This window comes from Schistocerca piceifrons, chromosome 1 (assembly GCF_021461385.2).
Source record: "Schistocerca piceifrons isolate TAMUIC-IGC-003096 chromosome 1, iqSchPice1.1, whole genome shotgun sequence".
NCBI lineage: Eukaryota > Metazoa > Arthropoda > Insecta > Orthoptera > Acrididae > Schistocerca > Schistocerca piceifrons.
In genome coordinates this window covers 779,701,802-779,715,916 of record NC_060138.1, presented here as the reverse complement: position 1 = coordinate 779,715,916, position 14,115 = coordinate 779,701,802, and the positions used below count along the sequence as shown (strand labels likewise).

Sequence of the window (14,115 nt, the reverse complement as noted above, 5' to 3'; positions counted from 1 at the left end):
CTGATTATCGGTACATACAGTGTAGCACCTGGTTACTGCAGGTCAGTGAGGGTTCCCAGTTACACTAAGAAAGGATACAAATATAGAAAACATTGATTTTCTTTGATTTTGAAATGATCAACGTTTTGAATCTGTAACGCAGAAATAGACATAATAGTAATGGTGGAGGCATAATAGCAACAGTCACAGCATATAGGGCCCCATTTTGTAAATGTGAAGTATTCGTGAAACACATTGAAGCTTTATTATACTTTTCAGTACATTGAGGTAACAATAATTGGAGCATACCTATCCTAGAGCTATCTGTGTTTGCTAATGAAGCCGTACTGTAGGAGAAAGTATCGTCGTTGAGTGACTGTAGGAGGATACATAGACAAAATTTATATGTGGTGAGACAAAAGGCAGCTTTCTCTAATTGTGTAAAAATGTAAGTTTGTAACATTACATGAGTATGTCCAATATAGTCGGATCTACTTTGCGTCACGTGAGTGTAGGGGAGTCGAAACCAGTAGTGACACAGGACGTCATATCAACTTGAGATTTGACTTTTATACATGTCATTCATTTCTAAATTTTATTTGTTATTTACAGAGTAAAGAATTTAATTATGTACAAAATTTAATACGTAATGAGCTTCAAACAGATAGATATAAATATGTTTTGACATGGCAAATCAGCTTGTTGCATTATGCATGATATATTTTCTCTTTGTAAGAACGAAAACTTCCGTGTTGCTCGAGTGCGCAATCAAGTAGTCGTCGCGTGCGGATGTGCTGTAACTTTCATGAATGGGCATAGAATTGTTAATTTACAACCGGGAGTTGATTTAAAAATTATTCTAGGGAACCACGGCCCGGCTTGGGCGCAAAAAATTCTACATCTACATCAACATTTACGTGAGTGCCTGGCAGAGGGTTCAATGAACCACCTTCAAGCTGTCTCTCTACCGTTCCACTCTCGAATGGCATGCGGGAAAAACGAGCACTTAAATTTTTCTGTGCGAGCCCTCATTTCTCTTATTTTATCGTGATGATCATTTCTCGCTATGTAGGTGGGTGCCAACAGAATGTTTTCGCTAACGGAGGAGAAAACGGGTGATTGAAATTTCATGAGAAGATCCCATCGCAACAAAAAACGCCTTTGTTTTAATGACTGCCACTCCAATTCACGTATCATGTCTGTGACACTATCTACCCTATTTCGCGATAATACAAAACGAGCTGCCCTTCTTTGTACTTTTTCGATGTCATCTGTCAGTCCCAGCTGTTGCGAATCCCACACCGCACAACAATACTCCAGAATAGTGTGGACAAGCGTGGTGTAAGCAATCTCTTTAGTAGACCTGTTACACCTTCTAAGTGTTCTGCCAATGAATCACAGTCTTTGGTTTGCTCTACGCACAATATTATCTATGTGATCGTTCCAATTTAGGTTACTTGTAATTGTACTCCCTAAGTATTTAGTTGAATTTACAGCCTTCAGATTTGTGTGACTTATCGCGTAACCGAAATTTAGCTGATTTCTTTTAGTACTCATGTGAATAACTTCACACGCACGAATTCTCAAATATCGGCGCGGAGTTTAAGATACGCGGCTGGATATCGGGTGTTATCGTCGCGTGTGTGATTCAGTAACGTCAACCGCAATTTACAGACATTAGCTTGATAGTAAGTATCAAAGACTTATATGAGCAGCATAGTAATCATCTTGATGCTTAATGCAAGCGAGATGCGATTTACTGTCGGGATACGACAAATATTAATCATTGCGTAGTCAGCTTGTTGATATGATGTTTAGCAATTCATAAACGGACAGTGATAGAATTACTGAAACTATCTTTTATGTATTAATGACCACGACACACACATCAGCAGCTAATTACTCTAACTGTGAGTTACTTCTGGATTGGATGAGTTTTTTTTCAGCTAATTGGTATTATTAAACTTCTTTCGAGGTTGAAACTGCATCAATGGTGTCGCACTCATTCAGTTTATAATAACGATAGATAGTACTAGCTGCGCTACTATTTATAGTTTTAAAAGAAAAGAGAGCCGGCCGGTGTGGCCGAGCGGTTCTAGGCGCTTCAGTCTGGAACTGCGCAACCGCTACGGTCGCAGGTTCGAATCCTGACTCGGGCATGGATGTGTGTGATGTCCTTAGGTTAGTTAGGTTTAAGTAGTTCTAAGTTCTAGGGGACTGATGACCTCAGATGTTAAGTCCCATAGTGCTCAGAGCCATTTGAACCATTTGCATTTGAAAAGAAAAGAGAGCACATACATGTTTCTCTTTTGAGAAATGTTCGTACTTCAGTCGTCAGTCTTCTCAAACCAGAGGCACGATTGATGCTCCCTCACAGCACTACGATATCGTGAATCACCACACACATGTGCCCCCTTCTCACTATATTTCTGCATTGAAAACCCTGAGACATAGCCGCGGTACGAAGAAGGAAGAAAGAAGAGGAAAGATCAGTGAAAGAAACGGAGCAAAGAGAGAAGGGGTGGTCACAAGTTAATGTAGATGAATAGGAAAAGCCGCGCGGGATTAGCCGAGCGGTCTGAAGCGCTGCAGTCATGGACTGTGCGGCTGGTCCCGGCGGAGGTTCAAGTCCTCCCTCGGGCATGGGTGTGTGTGTTTGTACTTAGGGTAATTTAGGTTAAGTGGTGTGTACGCTTAGGGACTGATGACCTTATCAGTTAAGTCCCATAAGATTTCACACACATTTGAACATTTTTTTTTGAATAGGAAAAACAATCCTCTAATGTTCGAATGCAGTACTATTGACGTGCTGCCGTACTCACTTCGATTTAATATCTGCCGCAACGTTGCAAAGCGCTCTGAAATTGAACGAGAATGTAAGGTCGCTAATAGCGAAATCTCGATTGACAGACTTTGGTTTATTGGGAGAATTTTAGGAAGGTATAACTCATCTGTAAAGGAGACAGCGTATAGAACACTAGTGCGATCTATGCTTAAGCCGGCCGCTGTGGTCTAGTGGTTCTAGGCGCGCAGTCCGGAACCGCGCGACTGCTACGGTCGCAGGTTCGAATCCTGCCTCGGGCATGGATGTGTGTGATGTCCTTAGGTTAGTTAGGTATAAGTAGTTCTAAGTTCTAGGGGACTGATGACCACAGCTGTTAAGTCCCATAGTGCTCAGAGCCATTTGATCTATGCTTAAGGACTGCTCGCGTGTTCAGGATTCCCCACCAAATCGTTTTAAAGGAAGACTCATGACGAGATCAGAGGCTTCCTGCAGGTGTTGGTACCCGTAGGTTCTATCAACACGAGTTTTACGGAGATGTTTAGAGAATTCAAACGGGAATCCCTGGAGGGAACACGACGTTGTTTTCGTGAAATATTATTCAGAAAATTTAGAGAATGGCATTTGCGGCTGACTGCAGAACGATTCTAATTACACTTTGCGTGAGGACCGCCAAGACCAGATAAGAGAAATCAGGGGTCGTGCGTTTTTCACTCGCTCCATTTATAAGGGGCTTGAGTTTATACAGGGTGTTACAAAAAGGTACGGCCAAACTTTCAGGAAACATTCGTCACGCACAAAGAAAGAAAAGATGTTATGTGGAGATGTGTCCGGAATCGCTTACTTTCCATGTTAGAGCTCATTTTATTACTTCTCTTCAAATCACATTAATCATGGAATGGAAACACACAGCTACAGAACGTACCAGCGTGACTTCAAACACTTTGTTACAAGAAATGTTCAAAATGTCCTCCGTTAGCGAGGATACATGCATCCACCCTCCGTCGCATGGAATCCCTGATGCGCTGATGCAGCCCTGGAGAATGGCGTATTGTATCACAGCCGTACACAATACTAGCACGAGGAGTCTCTACATTTGGTACCGGGGTTGCGTAGACAAGAGCTTTCAAATGTCCCCATAAATGAAAGCCAAGAGGGTTGAGGTCAGGAGAGCGTGGAGGCCATGGAATTGGTCCGCCTCTACCAATCCATCGGTCACGAATCTGTTGTTGAGAAGCGTACGGACACTTCGACTGAAATGTGCAGGAGCTCCATCGTGCATGAACCACATGTTGTTTCGTACTTGTAAAGGCACATGTTCTAGCAGCACAGATAGAGTATCCCGTATGAAATCATGATAACGTGCTCCATTGAGCGTAGGTGGAAGAACATGGGGCCCAATCAAGACATCACCAACAATGCCTGCCCAAACATTCACAGAAAATCTGTGTTGATTACGTGATTGCACAATTGCGTGAGGATTCTCGTCAGCCCACACATGTTGATTGTGAAAATTTAAAGTTTGAGCACGTTGGAATGAAGCCTCATCCGTAAAGAGAACATTTGCTCTGAAATGAGGATTGACACATTGTTGGATGAACCATTCGCAGAAGTGTACCCGTGGAGGCCAATCAGCTGCTGATAGTGCCTGCACACGCTGTACATGGTACGGAAACAACTGGTTCTCCCGTAGCACTCTCCATACAATGACGTGGTCAACGTTACCTTGTACAGCAGCAACTTCTCTGACGCTGACACTAGGGTTATCGTCAACTGCACGAAGAATTGCCTCGTCCATTGCAGGTGTCCTCGTCGTTCTAGGTCTTTCCCAGTCACGAGTCATAGGCTGGAATGTTCCGTGCTCGCTAAGACGCCGATCAATTGCTTCGAACGTCTTCCTGTCGGGACACCTTCGTTCTGGAAATCTGTCTCGATACAAACGTACCGCGCCACGGCTATTGCCCCGTGCTAATCCATACATCAAATGGGCATCTGCCAACTCCGCATTTGTAAACATTGCACTGACTGCAAAACCACGTTCGTGATGAACACTAACCTGTTGATGCTACGTACTGATGTGCTTGATGCTAGTACTGTAGAGCAATGAGTCGCATGTCAACACAAGCACCGAAGTCAACATTACCTTCCTTCAATTGGGCCAACTGGCAGTGAATCGAGGAAGTGCAGTACATACTGACTAAACTAAAATGAGCTCTAACATGGAAATTAAGCGTTTCCGGACACATGTCCACATAACATCTTTTCTTTCTTTGTGTGTGAGGAATGTTTCCTGAAAGTTTGGCCGTACCTTTTTGTAACACCCTGTATACGTAGATGTAGATGTACAGTATATGAATCACTTCGCATTTCACATTATCTTATTAATCTCGTACAAAATCGAACAAAAGCTATACAAAATAGTATCACTGCTGTTGAAATCTTTTACACAGATGCAACGAGATTCTAAATTCACAGTTTATGTTGTCTATAACCATAATGGTCAACTGCTGATCTTTTTATAACAGGTTACATGATAATACATTGCACGGATGAATTAGGGGAACACGTGTATCGACGTCTGGTTTGTTAAATCTTTTTGATATGGTCGGTATCTATGGTCTTATTGCATAGCGTCGGATCTTTGCTTGCATCTTATGCATCAATTAAGGTCATCCGCCATCCGATGTCCAAGTGTACTCCAGTGCGGTACAGAGATAGTAGTTTACATTTGTGGACACATTTTATTCAAGCTAACACATGCAATGTGTAATCATAAAGCAGTGCAAGTTGCAAGGGCGATCTGTTTGGTCTAAGGAAGATGGACTTCCCATCATGTTGCTGCAGATACTCTCCATCTGCCACCCATAGGCTGTGGGCATCCTACATGGAGACAGGTCTACAAAACACGAATTGGACAAGGTCTTCGGTGCATTACAATCCCAAGTGAAGACAGATATCTGGTCCTATCAGCGCTGCGGCCTCATACGGCTAACGCCAGACTGCTGTAAGATGATTTCAGAATGGCTATTGGAACCAGAGCCACTACTTCCAATCAGACAGTAAGAAAGGGGCAAAAATATCAGGGGTGAGCGCATGACAAGCGAAGAGATCCTGCTATGAAAGGAAATGGCACCCCACACATCGCTCCTGGGTTCGGGCGACAGACATGCAGGTACCAGGGCGCCTCGAGACACGTTTTCGCTGGTCATCGAGGCTCAGTTCGAAGCGGGACAACTAATCTACTCCAGTAAATGTGATCCCATGCCGAAGAAGTGTCGTGCCCCAGGCAGCAATGGGGTACCAACCTGACTGTCGCTCGCCATATAGACCGACGACCAGGAGTGGTGATCTTGAGCCCATTTCATTTCGTAGCAGAACCCCTCTGGGTGTCACTCGCGGCATCCCTACAGCACAGCGGTACGTCGACGATGTTCTACGCCCCCTTTGTTGCTCTTCATGCCGAGCCATCCTGGGATTACACTTCAGCAATATAATGCCTGCCCGCACACGGCGAGATTTTCTACTGCTTGTCTTCGCGCCTGTGAAACCCTCCTTTGACTAGCATGGATGCCAGATCTTTCTCAAATTAAGAACGTTTGGAGTAAGCTCCAGAATTTAACGGTCTAACCCGTCAATTGGACAGAAATTGGTAAGACATCCTCCAGGAGGACATCCGACAAGCCTTTCAAAGTCGAGCCGAATAAATGCTTACGTAAGGGCCAGAGGTGGACGAATGTGTTAACGACTTTCTGAGGCCATGAAACTCTTTCGAATAAATCATCCATTTTTTGTGTTGTAACCATTTGATTATCTGTACATACACATCATAACTACCGATTTCCGTCCCATTCAGATAATTGCTTCGTGGTGTGTGTGTGTTTTTTTGTGTGTCTTAGTGTGCATTTAATATATTTTTAAGAAATTGATGAAAGCTTAAAGAAACTATTGGGCAAAATGTTCTCATGTTAGTATCCAGTAATGACGGAAAAAGGTACGAAGACTTTGGGCACCTTGAGCCGTGAGCTGATGACTGCCAGCCTGTGCACATTTTATTAGCCATTGTGGGGCACTACGATCAAAGTTTTCGTATTTTAGGACGCACAATAATCATACACAATTTTTCTAATTAATCTACAGAGGTGTCTTCGAAGTAGTAGTGCACTACGAATTCCGATGGTAGTAACAGTCAGTCCCTCAACTGAACCACCAATAGCTGTACGCTGAAGTGGCACGAAGGCAGGCGAAGAAGAAACTTCACTGATAAAATGATTCCCTTACATCACTGGGAGACAATATCTCCGCATGGACGAAAACGTTCAGCACTGGTATGAATATTTTATTTGCGATTCCAAGATACCGATTTTAGGTACTGTGGCACCTAGCGCTGTTAGGTTGTAACCTCTACAGGAAAAATGTCAGCGGCCAGAGCCGGCAGCAGTCATTGACAAACGTATACAGTCATTATCACTGCTCCCGCCGTTTTGTTAGCAGTCACCTATCGAGCATATAAGAGGGTGCCTATATGCTTCGTTTTATCCGCTCGCAAGTGATGCTTTTACCTGTCTTCTCAAGAGGTTCGCCATTATAGTCGAAAGCGATCCTGTCACATGGAATGATGCTATTAACGCTGTAGTGAACAGATGCTTTAAGACGGTGGAGAAGTTTCATATTATTTTGTCTTCATTCTTGCGTGGGGAGAAATACTCGTCGTCATAAAATAATAGAAATCAGACCTCACAAGGTAAGATTTAGGTGTTCGTTGTACAGCGGTTTTCGAGAGTGAAAAGATAGTTTGAAAGCGGCGTGTTGCACACTCAGCCAAGCACTTAAGTATGGTTTTCTGCGTAATCATGAAGGTATGGATGTGGCAATGCTTCAATTTAATGATGAAAAATTTTTAGTTAAGGGTTAAAATCAAACAAATTGCGTCCTGCTCCTCTATTGTTTATTACAAACTATAATGTTTATAGTGAAACGTGTCTCTCATACAGTGACCACATTTTACAGTGTAATTTATCAACTCGCAACCTCTAATCCTGTGCAGTTGCAACATACTATAATAAGTAAAAGCTACTAATTACTGTAAATATTTCATAGTTAAATGAGTGATGAGTGTTTGATTTAAAATTTCCTGCCTAACGCCATGCACTGAGAACAACTTTCGTTTTCATGGTTTGTTTTCTTGTACACTAGTGACGTTAATGGGCACCAAGCAGCTGTAGCCTGAATATGGTCTAGAATCTAGAATGCTGAAAATCAGATTTTAACAAACAAATATTAACGAAACAGAATGTAGGTTTTTTTCCTTTTCACCTTTAAATACGAAATTGTTCCACCAAGAAATCGATATTGTCAAGGCCACTTACAAATTTCTTGCCGATCCGGAACTACTAAAAAAATGTTTTCGTGGTAAAAACCAGAGTTCAAGTGAGTCTCTAAATTCACACACATGGAAACGCTGTCCTAAAACCACATATTCATCTGCTGCAGTTGTCAGAATTGCAACTTATGAGGCACTACTTTTATTTAATGATGGGAACATTAGGAGTATGAGGATATTCGAGAGAATAGGGTTTAAGATAGCAGATTTCACTCAAGACATATTGAGAAAATAATATATACAGTGGTTCCCTGCAGCTGAAAAGTCAGTTGAAGAGATGGTAACGAAAATAATGCAGAAAAAAGAAACCCTAAGAGAAGTCTTGAAGGCAAAAAGCACCCTGAGAACAAACGCGAGGCCTCTGGCTGGCGTTGTGATCATTGAAATTACATCACACGGCCTCTCAACCCGTGAGGTTTCATTTCGTTTCCTCCTCATTTTCTGGTCTCTTATTTGAGCAGATATGTTACACTAAGGAATGAGGCTACAAGTTCTGGTCGAAGATGGGCAATCAGGCTCGCCCGACTGCCATGTCACTGTCAACGGTGTCATTGGATGCGGTAAGGAGGCTCACAGCTCTCCTGGTCCTTTCCTAAACTTGGAACCTTTACTAATTAATCGTGTAGAAATATAGAAAAGTCTTAAACGTTATATTTCTACGTTTCTACTCGACCAGTTACTATCGGTTTCAATGTAAAGAAACCCGACAACGGCCGACAGAGGGATGTGCCTCCATACCGCATCCAATGACACCGTTGGCAGAGATTGAGATGGCGGTCGATCGCGTCAGGTTGCCCGTCTAGGACCAGAACGCCGAACTCCAGTCCTTAGTGTCATATGCCCGAACAAATAAGAGGCCAGACAGCGAGGAGGAAACGAAATGAAACGTCGTGGGTTTAGAGGGTACCTGATGTTACTTGTAGGGCACAGCTTCTGCTTGTAATGACTCTTAAGCAAATTACCACCTGTATTAATCTGAGGTATTCGTGATGTACACTCAGTGGCAACACATACCACCACATTAATGCTAATCCCACATGGAAGGGTGAAAGCAGTTCGGCAACGTTCGTTCTCCCCAGTCCCTTCCCACATCAATGCCTCCTACCGTGAAGGTTTACGCAGAACCGGAACTCTGAAAGACATCGTGGGTGCACTATTGTGCGCGCCTCCCTGTGCTGCCGCGTCGAGGGAAGCCGCAAGAATCGTCGCCGTGCTCAGTCGGTAATATTTCAGAAGTCGTCGTTCTGTCCATGTGGATACTTGTCTTGCTGCATTAAGCCCATTTCTTGCCTCAAGGTATGTGGCATGGCTGTACAATCGTGCACTGTAGAACAAACAATATGGTGGTCAAAAATGGTTCAAATGGCTCTGAGCACTATGGGACTTAACATCTGAGGTCATCAGTCCCCTAGAACTTAGAACTACTTAAACCTAACTATCCTAAGGACATCACACACATCCATGCCCGAGGCAGGATTCGAACCCGCGACCGTAGCGGTCGCGCGGTTCCAGACTGAAGCGCCTAGTGCCGCTCGGCCACTGCGGCCGGCAACAGATAAGACGTTGCAACAAACAACCAACATTCAAATGTGATTTAACAATGATAAACCCCTTGTGTAATCTTCCCTTACACTAGGCGCTCAGTCCGGAACCGCGCGACTGCTACGGTCGCTGGTTCGAACCCTGCCTCGGGCATGGATGTGTGTGATGTCTTTAGGTTAGTTAGGTTTAAGTAGTTCTAAGTTCTAGGGGACTGATGACCACAGATGTTAAGTCCCATAGTGCTCAGAGCCATTCTTCCCTTATACAGGGTGGTCAGAGATAGTCTAAAAAGCTTGTTTGTCCCAGGATAGGTTATGGTAAGAAACAATTGTTAAGAAAAAAATTCATACGCTGCGCCGTTTCCGAGTTAATTTTCATTGAAGTTAGCCAATCAGCTGGTTGTGTGCACAAAATTCAAGCAGCCTGCCAGAGACAGTATTGGCAAAGGTGGTCTTTGTTTCGCTTCTTAAAACCGAACAAGAGGGAGATACAAAAGTTGGACATCGAGTCGTGGTAGGGATCGACCCTGAGCCAAAGGCTGAGTTGTCTCGAGCGCTCTCATCAATGCTACGAGAACAACCGACCTAATTATATCTAGCAGGCGCCTTGAATTTTTCATGCACAACTCCCTGATTGGCTAACTTCATTCCGAATTAAATCGAAAACGGTGCAACATATCGAATTTCTTTCTTAATAATTATTTCTCAGCACAGTCTACCATGCAACATCCTTATGAGCCTCTCAGACTGTTTCTGACGTCCTGAATTTACTTTTTGCTCTTGGACTGAAACGCTAACCATTTACATATCCATCCCAATTACGTAGAACATATCTCGTTAGTTTGACGTTTATTCCAAATGGTTCAAATGGCTCTGAGCACGATGGGACATAACTTCTGAGGTCATCAGTCCCCTAGAACTTAGAACTGCTTAAACCTAACTAACCTAAGGACATCACACACATCCACGCCCGAGGCAGGATTCGCACGTGCGACCGTAGCGGTCGCGCGGTTCCTGACTGAAGCACCTAGAACGGCTGGGCCACCGCGGCCGGCCTGACGTTTATTGCATGCTGCCTTGATGGTATTTACGTTTTAATGTGCAGCGTTGTAAATCATTCTGAAAATTTGTATAACTTAACACTATCACGGAAACACTCTGTATGCAGTTTTCATTTCATACTAATGTTTATTATAGAAAATAATACTCTGTAAACGATCGCGTTTTGTGTGTGTGTATAAGGTAGATAGATAGATAGAGAGAGAGAGAGAGAGAGAGAGAGAGAGGAATATGACGTTTGCGTTTGACTTATATCAAATCGCAGTTTCGGCGGAACGGTGTGGTAGCCATTAAGACCCAAATGTCGAGTATTTACCGTTTGACGGCTTAAGGCATCATAAAAGAAATAGAAGAAACGTTGACGTTACAGCAGCATCGCATGCTGTGGACACATTCTGGATGAGGTATGACCGACAGCAGATCTAAGACTGTCATTTGAGTGATGGAAATTACAAAACAACTGTCCGATACAGAGAAAACTTTTTGCGGAAGACGCATAACTGCGCACTGGGCAGCGACTTGTGATGCCTATGTTGGCTCGGCCAGCATATAAGAGCAGCCTGTAATCACGAGTGTGACGCAGAGTGGGGAGAGCCGCCCTTTGTCCTGGACGTCGGCCTTGCTGCACAAAATGAAGAGTGTCGGCCGCCTGCGCCACCGCTTTGCAGCCCACAGCGTCATTTGTGACGCGCCACTGCGGCCACATGCGGCGTTCATGAAACAAACATTATGCCATATCAACAGAAATTATACCAAATGGGCTCTATTGTACATTCATGGACAGCATTAACATTTAACTTTGTCCTGGTTAGCGAGAACAGGTTTCTGCGAATAAATTTTCTACACGCCTTGAGCGTATCCTGTACCAACGAGAGCCGTTTCTCGTTTATGCCACACCACTGACAGCCTAAAGACATATTGCAACACAGTAGTTTTCAAATTGTCATATCACTTTATTAAAAATAATAGTATCTGTTGAACGGCAGTGTCACATGTCAATAATTGTAGAAGTCAGTTCAAATGCTCTCTGTGGATAAATCAATAGTATCTTTGAAATTTCTTCTAAAATATTTGACACTCTTTCAGTATGGTCTTGTGCTTCGCTCTCGTGATGTACTGCCTCATGCATCAATCGGGTACTTTGTTATATTGTGTAATTCTCATGCGGATAATGTGAAACTTTGATCTACACTGAAGAGCCTGTAGCGATGCTGCTGCGCGCTAATTCAAGCTCGCCGGTGTGTGTGTGTGTGTGTGTGTGTGTGTGTGTGTGTGGTGTGCGCGTGTGTCAGTGCAGTGCTGTGCGGTCGTAATTACTGTACACGACGTCTGTGTAGTTCTGGGCCCAACCTCTAGAGGCGCTGTGTTTTCTAGCTTTTATATACGTTCTGTTTATTATTATTATTCCTTGTTTTTTGAGTTAATTGGTAGTTCCGTGCCTCCTGGCTTGTGTGGACGAGCACTGTTTCCTCTCCAATAACTACGGAAGTTTTCCCAGGATTAAGGATCCTTCTGTAGAGGCCGGAAGCAAATTTTGTAACTCCGATCACTCCATGCATGCCGGGCGTCGTCAGATACGCGCTCGCAATAACGTTATTGTTGCTGAACTGAAGGTCTTTATTCTTCTGAATCATGTTAAGCAAAGGTCGGACAGCCACCAGTCTAGCTGAACCCGACAAGTGGTGACCCCGACGCCAAACGGAACGAAATATCTGTCCGGCACTGTTCGCGCGTTAAGCGCACGGTAGTCACCGCATGGGCGCCAAGTTCCATCCTTCTTCGGTACGAGATGTAATGCGGAGGACCACGGGCTCTTAGATGGCCGCATTATGCCCTCGCGAATCATGGCGTCAAATTCTGCCTTCGCTATCGACAATCGGCCCGGAGCGAGAAGCCTAGGTCGGCATGCTACTGGAGGACCATCAGTCGTTTGAATGCGATGCACCGTGCCATGTGGTATGAACCTGGGAGCGCTGGGCGGCCTGGTCAGGTTTGGATAGTTAAGCAGTAATTCAGCGTACTCACCCTCCGTAGCATGGGCCAACTTGTCACTATGCGTTGCGGTGTTGCGACGGAAACCGTGACTGCTAAGCCAGTGACGCTGTCTACCAAGCGTGCGTTCGCGACGTCCGGCAGCAGGAGGCGGTGCGCCAGGAGGTCAGCCCCGACGACCGCCTCCGTGACGTCAGCCACTGTAAAATTCCACTCGTACGCACGACGTAGGCCGAGATTAAGCTCCATCCTCTGTGCGCCATATGTTGCGATGGAAGAATTGTTGGCAGCCGTCAGCAGTCATATGTGCTCCATTTTCTCTGTGCAGGCGAAAGCTTGGTAGACAGCGTCACTGGCTTAACAGTCACAGGTTTCCGTCGCAACACCGTAACGCATAGTGACAAGTTGGCCCATGCTACGGAGGGTGAGTACGCTGAGTTACTGCTTAACTATCCGAACTTGCCCAGCCCGCTCGGCGCTCCCAGGTTCATACCACATGACACGGTGCATCGCATTCAAACGACTGATGGTACCCCAGTAGCATGCCCACCTAGGCGTCTCGCTCCGGACCGATTGTCGATAGCGAAGGCAGAATTTGACGCCATGATTCGCGAGGGCATAATGTGGCCCATCTAAGAGCCCGTGGTCCTCCGCATTACATCTCGTTCCGAAGAAGGATGGAGCTTGGCGCCCATGCGGTGACTACCGTGCGCTTAACGCGCGAACAGTGCCCGACTCGACTAATGTCTGAAGTAGTGCTGGTGGGAGTTGACACCATCAATCTTGGAGGGCTGTCCATAAATCCGTAAGAGTACGAGAGAGTGGACATCTCTTCCTAAGAGCACGCTGCAAGGCATCCCAGAATTCCTCAATAATGTTCATGTCTTGGGTGTTTGGTAACCAGCGGAAGTGTTTAATCTCAGAAGAGTGTTCCTGGAGCAATTCTGGATGTGTGGGGTGTCGCTTAGTTCTGCTGGAATTGCCCAAGTCCATCGGAATGCATAATGGACATGAATGGATGCAGGTGATCAGACAGGATGCTTACATACGTGTCACATGTCAGAGTCGTATCTAGACGTATCAGGGGTCGCATGTCACTTCAACTGCACTCGCCCCACACAATTACAGAGCCTCTATCAATTTGAACAGTCCCCTGCTCACATGCAGGGTCTATGGATTCATGAGCTTGTCTCCATACCCATACATGTCCATCCACTCGATACAATTTGAAACGAGACTTGTCCGACCAGACAACATGTTACCAGTTATCAACAGTCCAATATCGGTGTTGACGAGCCCAGGCGAGGAGTAAAGCTTTGTGTCATGCAGTCATCAAGGGTACACCAGTGGGCCTTCGTCTCCGATAGTCCATATCGATGATG

At 44.8% G+C, this 14,115-nt stretch overlaps 1 protein-coding gene across 1 annotated transcript in view; it reads right to left on the bottom strand.

Annotated features, from left to right (window-relative positions):
* LOC124775066 (trypsin-like) overlaps positions 1–12,882 on the bottom strand; it is a 115,676-nt gene extending 102,794 nt beyond the window's left edge. The window contains exon 1 of the mRNA XM_047249870.1: positions 12,767–12,882. The gene's annotated coding sequence lies outside the window, so the exon portion shown is untranslated. The remainder of the gene's footprint in view (positions 1–12,766) is intronic.
* Between the last annotated feature and the right edge of the window lie 1,233 nt (positions 12,883–14,115).